This window comes from Callospermophilus lateralis, unplaced genomic scaffold (genome assembly GCF_048772815.1).
Source record: "Callospermophilus lateralis isolate mCalLat2 unplaced genomic scaffold, mCalLat2.hap1 Scaffold_63, whole genome shotgun sequence".
Taxonomy (NCBI): Eukaryota; Metazoa; Chordata; class Mammalia; order Rodentia; family Sciuridae; genus Callospermophilus; species Callospermophilus lateralis.
In genome coordinates, this window is record NW_027514713.1 from 13,691,666 (window position 1) to 13,698,483 (window position 6,818).

At 42.0% G+C, this 6,818-nt stretch overlaps 1 pseudogene; it reads right to left on the minus strand.

The window, feature by feature from the left end:
- Positions 1-1,397: 1,397 nt before the first annotated feature.
- LOC143389453 (homeodomain-interacting protein kinase 3 pseudogene) lies at positions 1,398-5,448 on the minus strand (annotated as a pseudogene).
- Between the last annotated feature and the right edge of the window lie 1,370 nt (positions 5,449-6,818).

Here is a 6,818-nt window from a genome sequence, read left to right on the forward strand (position 1 = left end):
AATCATTATATAGCAGCTTATCTATGAAACATTCAAGATAAATGATACAATTTATTACTTGTCTGTAAGCTAAAACACAGCCTCAGTTTAATACCTTTCCTTAAATTCCACCTCTACACTACAATATACTTGAGGTCTATGCAAAAAGTAGCTACCTTTTATATAGGAAATGGATGATTAAGTCTTTGGTGCTGTAAAAGCAACTTCATTTAAACATTACCACCATCACCACCAAGGGGGAAAAGGGGGGTGAGGGGACCCAAGACACACTTCCTAGGAAAAAAAGCATGTAATTTCTGTCCCTGACGGAATGTATTAAATAAGCAACACCACCAACAAGCAAAACAAGTACTACAATGTAAAAATACTATAAAAAATAACCAAAAAACTCAAAAACCCTCTCACATGCATAAATGAAAATTGCACACAAAGAACTCACATCTTTTCAAGCTTCAATAGTAAATATTCTGCGGCTATTTATTAAATACTGCATGGTTTGCCCAAGCTAAGATGAAACCACATCATGAATCAATGAGCATTTTGCATTTTCTTTTATTATCTACTCAATGTCATGCCTACTGCACCTCTAAACATTTTATTAAGTCCAATTATACAGCAAACACTTCCAAAATAAACTTAGATTGTATTGCAGTTTCACTTAACAGTATATAAAATGCTATGCTGTGACAGTTATCAACTATCCATTAGATACTGTATCAATTTTTCTTAAGCACTACTAACTGCTTGCTTTTCTTGAAGCTAGATCATTCTGAAAAATCAGACAGCAGAATTCAGCTATAGCAAACATGCTGCCCCCTTAATAAGGAAAAAAACAGCTACTATCTGAAATCATACCACACAAAACCAAAAATGAACACTACTCTATCAAAAGAAAACTAAAGAGTAGGTCTGAATTTTAAGTGCTGCAGTCCTCAACATTTATAGATAGGTAGTAACATTAACAACCTCAAATATTTAAGGCACTATGTGTGGGAACGGTTTACAATGCAGCTGAGATTATTAGAACAACATTAAGAGCAAAGTCTAGGCAACGTTTTGCCCATGCAAAAGACACATGCAAATGTAAAGAACAATAGCTCAATTTCTCAGGTTAAGTGACCCAACATTTATACACTAAGACACAGATAATACAATTCACTTGTATGCTGTAATTCTGACATATGTGCATCTGTTGCTCTAAGTCTGTACACAGAATGGCTTCCCAAATGTGGACGTGTCTTGCACTAGTTAGAAGGCAATTTTATAAAAAATAGCAGGAGCAAAACTGGACTTCTGCTCCCATAAGTCACCTGTCTAGAGTTACTACATAAGAAGATAACATGACCAAAGACAAGTTATACCAAATGTGCAAAACACATTAAAACTGAGATTTTTTAAAGCTCAAAGTTGTTTAAATTGCACCCAAGTCTACATGATTCAAAAATAATTTTCTTGTGCCATGGCTAATTTTTATTAAATACCATGTTTTTATTTTTAATCATATGTTTGTATCATTGAGCTTCCTCAATATACTTTTTTTTTCACATATATGGATACTGACTGAGTTTTGTTGGACTCAATGGAAATCCAGTATATGCAGGTGATGCTGCAATGTAAGAATGTGGTGGGAAGATTGGTTTGTATTGAGTCTGATGAATGGTTGGGGATGGTAACAGACGGGGATTTATGCCCACTGGGACTTGGTGAACTATGCCACTGGGATGGGAGATATTATAAGTTGGATGCTGTAACATAGGTCTTGAGGTACATGGAGAGGCTAAGAGGTGAGCCACTGGTGCAGCACTACTGAGGGTAGCTGATGATGGGTATGGAAGCAGAGTAGGCTGTCCTCCAAGGTGCATATTTTCAGCCAGGTGGGCATGTACTGCTGTATGGTTAGGACTTCCATGAGAAAGAGTGAATGGATTACTGGTAACACTAGTAGGGATATAAGTTTGCTGTCTTTGATGCCCAAAATTTCCATTACACTCTTGATGCCCAGATCCAAAGTGTTGAACTTGGCTGAAGTTCAAATGCTGCTGCTGGAATGCTGATGTCAATTTTTGCTGACGATTACCCACTGTGGAAGGCTGGTTTAATCTTCCAGGGGCAGATCGTCCTTTTATTAATGGCTGGCATGTAGAATCTGTGTTTGCCATATGCTCATCGGCATTTAATCTATTTTCTATTGCCATTGGTGGCACCACAACAGTACAAACAGCTGGCTTGGTTTCTATGTCAGCAGAAGTTGCCATGTCTGTGTTTTGATGAGTGTCCTCCACAAAACTGCTCTCTGCAAATGGACTGTCATGCCCTGAAGAGTCTGATGTTGGAGAGCCATCAACAGTATCACAACCACTTTCTTGTTCTTCATCTGACATACTGTTCGGTCTCTTGCAAGGGGATGGGCTGGACTGCCCTGAGGAGCTGGTGCTCAGAGTACTATCAGGACTACTTAATGAACACATCCGATCAATATTCAAAGTGCTCTGACAAGCTTCACAATCTAGTTTACCTTTACATTCTCTGAGCGAATGTCTTGGTGAAGTCTCTTCCTCATCAGTGTCACTGCTGATAGTGATCACACTCACTGCAGGACTCAAGGAATCGGCGATGATGATGGTTTGCTGCTGCTTTTCTGAAACTGATGGATCAGAGTCCTGTCTGACAGACGCTTCACAGCAATCTCTTGCCTCTACTTCTGAGTTATGATTTTCCTGTGTTTCTACACAACTTACTTCCTCAACATCTTTTACATTTATTATCTTTGGAGAAATAAATGCTGAATGTGGGATACTGGTATTCTGCAATGAATTACTCCTGTTCTGACACAGTTTATTTTTCTTGGTAGTGGCAGGCTGAGGCCAGACAACATGTGCAATGCCCACACTAATTGGCTGAGGGGCTGATAAAGTTATCTGATTTGTTAGAAGAGGCTGTGGCATCACTGAGTTGTAATGATTGCTGTGTGAAATCATTTTCCCCCAGTCTCCAAGCCTTTGTGAAGCAGCCACACCCTCAGAAGTTAGTGTAGCAGTAGCAGGAGCCATGGGTGTTACCTGCTGCCAGGCAGGTACCAGCATCTGCTATGTTCTACCAGACCATGTCTGAGAGAGAACTCCTGGTTGGATCTGTAGAGGCTGCACAGCTGGGGCCTGAGTTACAAGTGGAATTGTATTGTCCACCCTTATTGAATAACTGGTGGGTTTACCATGTGCTGCAGGAATACCTTGAATAGCTGGGGGACAGATAATCAGTGTCTGCTGAAAAGCATCACCACGACCAAACTGTGCAGTTCCTGCCTGCAGGGGTATCCCGTGGTGTACAACAGAGTGAGCAGATGTGGTTAATGCCTGACTTCTTAATGTTCCAATTTTAGTAAAATTTGCTGCCAGAGTAGCAGTGCCACTTGAAGCAACTGGTCTTAAAAGTGAAGTTTTGTTGTGATGATTTGGGTCACATGAATTTGGGTGGGACTTACAAATATCCATAATATGAAAACAAGACTTCACATGGTTGCTATGAGGAAAATCTAAAAGATGTTTCATATTAACAAAAGGATGGTTCAGCGTCTCAACTGGAGTAATTCTTAAATCTGCATCAATCAGCAACATTTTCTTCAATAGGCTAACAAATTCTCTTCTATCCGCTTTCTCAGCCAAAAGATCACTTCCTTCCAAATCCATCACTGTGTTCACATGCGCTATATCATCTAGACTGTTGAATATGTACTTTCTGGCTTCTTTAGACTTCATTCCTGTCTCAGTTTCATGTTCTTCCAGTGTCTTTAATCTCCAACCAGAATGAGACATATCTGTTTCTCTGCAAAAAAATCTTGTGGACTTCATACCCACATTTAATAACTGTTCTCCTGGTAAACCTTGAGTCTGAGAAATATATCGAATCTGATCATACTCCAAGGCTCCCGGATAGAGCGGCCATCCAAGGAATAATTCTGCAATCACACATCCCAATGACCACATGTCTATGGCTTCACAAAATGGCAACCCCAATATTATCTCTGGAGCTCTGTAGTACTGAGATTGTAGATACGTTGAACAAACAGTCTTTGAAACATGACTGGCTGACCCAAAGTCTATTACTTTAACCTTGTATGGCTGCCGAACAGGATCCACCAACATAATATTCTCTGGTTTGAGGTCAGCATGAATTAAACCAAGACTTTTCAATTTTTTCAGTGCAGTGGCCACTTGTTGAAGAATGGGCCGAATCACTTTTAGTGGCAGAGGACTGAATTTATTTTGTTTCAGAAAGTCATACAAATTTTGTTCCAGCATCTCAAAGACTAAGCAAGTATGGTTATGGTGCTGAAAGCATTCATAAGCTCTTACAAAGTTATATTCATCAGCATTTTCAGTACTGAGCCTTGCTAATATGCTCACTTCTATTTGACCTTGACGTGCATAAGAAGGGTGATTCTTCAAAATTTTAATTGCTACAATTTCATTTGTCCCTCTTTTCCAGCATTTAACTACCTGGCCAAAAGTGCCTCGGCCAAGAAAATCAAGGACTTAATAGTATTTTTCATGGAGCATAAGACTTCATGCTGTACTAATTGATAGTCTCCTTCTCCAGTGGTACAATTCTGTTTTGATCCTGTGGTCGTTGTCACAACTGTCACCGGATTTCCCATGTTGGTTTGCAACATTGCAGGAAGAATGGACAATTCATCGACAATCTGCATTGCGCTGCTGTGATTATCCAACTCCTCACTCTTGCGCTTCAATCCACATCGCTGGGGGTCTTCTAGGAAATGTAACCTGTTTCGCCACGCCCCAATCTGAGGTGCCTCTGCTCGAGCTTGCTGAGCTTGAGCTGCTATATCCTTTGTAGCACCTGCAGTATTTTTTAAAACAACACTAGTCTGCAATGAAAAGTTCTGTCCTCGGGGTCTATTAAATGGTATCTTTGACTGAAAAGCACTACCCTTTGTGGGAGGATGAGAATTTCCAAAGTTTCTACCATTCACATAGGTCCGTGGATAGCTTCTTTCCTGGAAAACACAACTGCTTGGCTCTACCTTGAGTTTCTTCACACTACAAAAGGCACTTGACTGAGTTTGATAAACATATGGTGGGTAGACCAAGACTTGTGAGGCCATACCTTCCTAGAGGCCCGCGCTCTCCCCTCTTTGGGCGGCCGCAGCCCTGAGCATGTCCGGGGTGGGTCGCGGGGCCGTGCCGGGAACAGGGAGCCAGGCGCTTCAGCAAGCGGCACCACCCAGCCCGGGCTCAGCCCCTCTCCGCGGCCGCTGCCATCTTGTCCTGGCGGCTGAGAGGAAACCGCGAAACACCCTCCCCCGACCGCGGCTGCTGCTGCTGCTCTGGCTGAACGCCGGGCCCGTCTCCCTCATCTTCCTTCCCGGGGATCTGGGGTGGGAACAGCTAGACTGGGGCCAGGGAGAGTGAGAAGCCGGCCGGCCGACCTCCGGCAACTGGGCCTACGAATGGCGCGGGATGCGGGGCCTATGGCAGTTGGGCCCCATTCCTGAAGTCCGGAGGGCTGCAAGAGGAGGAAAAGGAAGACAGCCGGAGAGGCGGCGACAGCGAGGCCCGCAGCTCGGTCTCGGGGCGCCGCGCTGCCGGCAGTCGTCACCAAGGCAGCTGCTGCCGGCCGCCCCAACCTCGGGCCCCTCCTCCGCGCCTGCCGATCTCAGCCGCCACCTCCTGTTGGACCTTTTTGACTCCTAGGAATTCAGAATGTTTCCAACAAGGATTTCAGTTTGCCATAGACTTCAACTATACCATGCAGCCGTGACCCTTCACTTAGTAGATCCACATGCTAATATGAATCAAATAGCAAGGCATAGACGTTCATCACGGGTGCCTTTGAGAGTAATTTTATAGCATAGCCAAGACAACAGCTTTCATTCTGTCCACAAGACGATGAGAGATTGCTTGTGAATTTTATCAGTTTCATTTTATTTATTTTTAACTGACAAGAAAGAATATATATTTATGGTATGCAAGATGTTATACATATGTGAGTATATGTGTATATACACACACATACATGTGTACACACAAAGTGGAATGACTAAATCAAGGTAAGTTAAATTATGTGAATTACTTCACATCCTTTTTTTTTTTAGTAGTGTGAACTTAAAATCTATTCTCAGCAATTTTCAAATCTCCGTTATATTTTTCTTATAGTCACCATGGTGATAGCTATCATGAACTTAATTCACTGAAATCTTGTGTCCTTCAACCAACAAATTCCAGATATTTTCACTGCCCTAGTCTCCAGTAGTAACCCTTCACTAGGTATATACCATATGTTTTTATCCACCCATCAACGATAGACACTTAGTTTGATTCCATGTTGTAGCTATTGTGAATAATGCTATAAATAGCAGGAGAATGCAGATAACTCTTTGATATACTGATCTCACACAACTGGAATATATACCTGGGAGGGAGTTACATGATAGTTATACTTTTAATTTTTTCAGGAGCCTCTATACTATTTTCCCTAATATGCGCACTGCCCCCAATCTATATAAGTGTTCTAATTTGCCCAGTTTAACTGGGCTGACATCAAGGCCAAAGAAGGACATTTCCAAACAGGGGTGGTGAGCAGAGATTTGGTCAATGCAGTTTTATGAATGAAATATAAATGAATTGTTAATATGAAAATTTGGAGGCCCTTATTTCACACCCAGAAGAAACAAACACGGTGCACCTGCTTCTGTAATCCTTACATAAGTGAAGGAAGAGCTGTGACTTAGAATTTTGGGGGTTTCTTTGGCTTCTGTCTGTCCCCAAAGAAAACACACACACACACACACACACACACAC